The sequence below is a fragment of the Notamacropus eugenii genome, chromosome 3 (assembly GCF_028372415.1).
Source record: "Notamacropus eugenii isolate mMacEug1 chromosome 3, mMacEug1.pri_v2, whole genome shotgun sequence".
Lineage (NCBI taxonomy): Eukaryota > Metazoa > Chordata > Mammalia > Diprotodontia > Macropodidae > Notamacropus > Notamacropus eugenii.
Window position 1 is genome coordinate 201,418,323 of NC_092874.1, and position 4,360 is coordinate 201,422,682.

Consider the following 4,360-nt stretch of genomic DNA (forward strand, 5'->3'; position numbering starts at 1 on the left):
AGAGTTCATGACCTATTCTTCTTCTTCTTCTTTTCCATGTTCCTCAGAACCTGAATGGAGCAGGAGACTTTCCTTTTGCCATGAGATAAATGAGGAGCTGAGTAGCACATCAAACTTTCCTCAGGTTACTCAGGGATTTGGAGACCAAAGCAAAGAATGAGCTAGGATATCTTGACTTCCTAGGCCAGAGGAGGGCTTTTTTTTTTTTTCCACCAGACTTTACTGGGTCTGCGTCAAAGATAACATATCTTCACTTGTTGCTGAGAAGAGCAGACCATGCCAGGTACTGGAGATGTATGGCTCTCTGGGCAGGAAACAACTTCAGGAAGTGGTAGACAAGGAATTTATAGCTAGCAACATCAAACTCCTGTTTGTACATCCAGATCCACACATATAAAGACCTGGGGCCTCCCTTTTATCACCTTGTTGCCTTGCCAGACTTTCTTTCTCCAGCATTACTTTCCTCTTGGGGCACAAATACCACCTGGATCAGTCTTCTGCCTCCACTGAGCACAAGTATGGCTTTTAGCAGGCTTGCTGTGTGGGTAAGTACCTGGGGAGTTGAGCCACATGATTCGAATTCTCTTCTGGGGCTTCTTCAAGTGATCAGGCAAGAGAATTATTATGTAGGCTGATGGTTACAACCAAAACTTCCAGTTATCTTTACTGAATCCAACTATCTCTTCCAGCTCTGATCCTGCCAAAGTGGAATGCCTACTAAATGACAGTAAGTGATGCCATGGAGCCTCCAGGAACACCACTTGATTTGGCATTTTTACTGCCTGGGCACTGTGCCCTCAATATATCTTGTACACCAGGATATTGATATTTCTAGTTAGGAAACTCCTGTATATGTACATATTTAACATGTCAGGTAGGGAAACAAGTAGATATTTTGCATGTCAAATGAGGTTTGGGAGGAAGGGCATTTTGATGAACTCATAAAGAAACAAGGTTTCTGTTCAGTGTGAAACTCCTTTTGGGGGATAGTGGGAGACCACCTCTACAGATGGCGGAACCTCTCTGTTTACATTTGACTGAATATGTCTCCATTTATAACCCAATGTGGGAATCAACCATAGTCAAGGCCAGGGTTGGGTAAATATACCCAAGTAAAATGGTAAATAACTACAAGATAGCTATATATGGTCTTAGAGAAAGTCATCAAACTAACGTCCCTGGTCCACTCAGTCTGTCAGCCAGCACTTATTAAGTACTTCCTATGGGCTAAGAATTGCACTAAACACTAGGAATGCAAATGCAGATAGAAAGAAATTCAGGGAAGATGGAGCTAAGATGGCAGAGAAAAGGCAGAAAGCTGCCTGAGGTCTCTCCAATTTCCTTCAAAACAACTTTAAATGAACCTCAAAATGATTTCTGGAGTGACAGAACCCACAAAAAGATGGTGAAGCAATTTTCTAGCCCAAGATAACTTAGAAGGGCTACAGGAAATGTCTGTCCCACTTGGATAAAGGGGAGCTCAGCTGAGCCCAGGTCCAGGCAAGTCAGTGGGAGTCCCCAAACCCTAGCGCAGATCAGCAACCAAGGCCCTGTGATCCAGGTTCAACAGGTCAGGAGCACAACAGGTCAGCTATGAGACCTCCAGCCCAAAATAGTAGCCTAGTGGCCAGGTCTCACAGGCAACAGGTAAGCTATTATTGCTCAGCAAGCCAGTGAGCAGGTTCCTGCTCCCAGCATGAGAACCATGGGACAATGTCTGCTGGACCCCAGGAGCAGAGCTTCTGTCATAAAATAGGCTGGAAAAATGAGCAAAAATAAACAAACAGAAACTCTGACAATAGAAAGCTACTATGGTGGCAGGGAATATCAAAACACAAACCCAATGTCAAAATGCCTACATGTAAAGCCTCAAAAATAAATATTGACTAATTTCAGGCCCCCAAAGTCCTCCTAGAAGAGCTTAAAAAGGATTTTAAAAATAAAAAGAGAGAGGTTGAAGAAAAATTCAAGAAAGAAATGAAAGTTATGGGGTGGAGCCAAGATGGTGGAGTAAAAGGATGGACCTGTAGAAGCTCTCCCCCTATAGCCCATAAAATACCTTTAAAAATGACTCTAAACAAATGCTAGAGCAGCAGAAGGCACAAAACAACAGAGTGAAAGACATTTCCAGCCTAAAACAACCTGTAAGGCCAACAACAAAGGTCTATCTCAATGGACTTGGAGCAGAATGCAGCCCAGACGTGGCTGTGGGACAGGGACAGGATTGCACCAGACTACAGGGCAAGGAATCACAGGTAGCAGCTGTGGTTCCCAGATTCTTCAACGCACAAATGCCAAAAACATCTTCAAAGGTTAGTGAGAAAGCTCTTTCACCTGGTTGAGAAGGGAGCAGGGTCCAGTCCTAGTCCTATGCCCAGCCCCAGGGTGGCAGAAATCACTGTGGTACAGCAGCCATTTTTGGAGCCCTCAGCCTAAAGACCCTGGGGGAATCAAACTGCTGATTTGGATCTTAGCCCTGAGTAGCAGCCCTGGGGTGAAGAGGAGCACCGGCATGGTGGAGCTGGTAGAGGCTCTGAAGAGGGAATTCTACTCACAGATCTTAGGTAGAAAAGCTTGTGGTTGCTCTCAGACAAAAGCACAGTCCAGGAGAGGAGGAAACTCCCCTCCCTTGATTGTGCCACGTTGGAGGAACTGAGAAATTACAGGTCCCTAGAGTATACCCTCCACTTGACCAAAGACTCAAAAGTCAAGTAACTGACTGGAAAAATGCCCAAAAGAGGAGAAAAAATAAGACTATAGAAAGTTACTTTTTTGGTGAACAGGTATTTTCTTCCATCCTTTTGGATGAGGAAGAACAATACATACCATCAGAGGAAAACATTAAAGTCAAGGCTTTTGCATCCAAAACCTCTAAAATAAATATGCAATGGTGTCAGGCCTTGGAAGAGCTCAAAAAGGATTTTGAAAATCAAGTAAAAGAGGTGGAGGAAAAATTGGGAAGAGAAATGAGAGCAATGTAAGAAAACCATGAAAGGTGTGTCAGCAGCTTGCTAAAGGAGACCCCCAAAAATGCTGAAGAAAATAACGCCTTTAAAAACAGACTAACTCAAATAGCAAAAGAGGTGTAAAAAACCAATGAGGAGAAGAATTCTTTAAAAAGCAGAATTAGCCAAATGGAAAAGGAGGTTCAAAAGTTCACTGAAGAAAATAGTTCTTTAAAAATTAGAATGGAGGTCCCAGAGAAGATGGCACTGCGAGTGGCCAAGAGCATGTGGGTCGTGGCCTTGTCCCTGTAGGCGGTGGTCAGGGCTGAGACCTCTGGATCCCTGGCCTTGCTCACAGCCACCCTCGTGCGCCTGCAGGCCCACCCTGCCCCAGGCTCCCCTCCCTTCCTTGTGGCCGCTGCCTCCCAGGGCCTCTGCACCAGCGCCTTGCAACTCATGGTTCAAAAATTCACAGACAAGCATGAATGGATAACAACTGAAAACGGTATTCGAACTGTGGAAATCAGCAATTTTGCACAGGAAGCATTGGGAGATATAGTTTATTGTAGTCTTCCAGAAGTTGGAACAAAATTGAACAAACAAGATGAGTTCAGAGCTTTGGAAAGTGTGAAAGGTGCCAGTGAACTCTATTCTCCTCCATCAGGAGAAGTAACTGAAATTAATGTAGCTCTTGCAGAAAACCCAGGTCTTGTCAACAAATCTTGTTATGAAGATGGTTGGTTGATCAAGATGATTCTGAGCAACCCTTCAGAACTTGATGAACTGATAAGTGAGGATGCATATGAGAGACACATAAAATCTATTGAGGATTGAACATTGGACCCCCAAATAAATTAGCACAAGAATACAGCCCAGTATAGTTTTGTCCTGAATTAGGGGTATATGGAAGATTAGCAACTTTAACACTTCTGAAACAACACCATGGCATGGAAAAAAATCTTAACTACTCAGAAATGACTGGATAAAAATGCTTTTTACTATTTGCACCTTTTGCACAACTTCTTCCTCGTAATTTCAAATTAGTATGTCTAGTTCTGAATTTATTGTATCATGTGTGGCAAAAATGAATTCTAAGACCATGTACTTCAGAGCTAGAATTTTATCTGTAAAAAGTCTTAAATCAGTAATGGTATAATGGCCAACTCCATCCATCACCAGTTGTGTTCAGAATACATTTGGTTTTCTGTTCATGGAAAAAATTTACTGAGATTGGTTGGCTGGCTGGTGTCAGATGCTGTATGGTACCAACTTAATTTTAATAAACTGCTTGGCTGAAGCTATTTTTACAGATGAGGCTTCAATCTTGCAGCAGAATAGGTAATGAAATTTAATAAACTTTTTAAAAACCTTGAAAAAAAATTAGAATGGAACAGGTAGAAGCTAATAATTTTATG

General features: G+C 42.6%; 1 pseudogene; it reads left to right on the plus strand.

The window, feature by feature from the left end:
• Positions 1-3,206: 3,206 nt before the first annotated feature.
• On the plus strand, positions 3,207-3,779 carry LOC140531349 (glycine cleavage system H protein, mitochondrial-like; annotated as a pseudogene).
• The last annotated feature ends 581 nt before the right edge of the window (positions 3,780-4,360 follow it).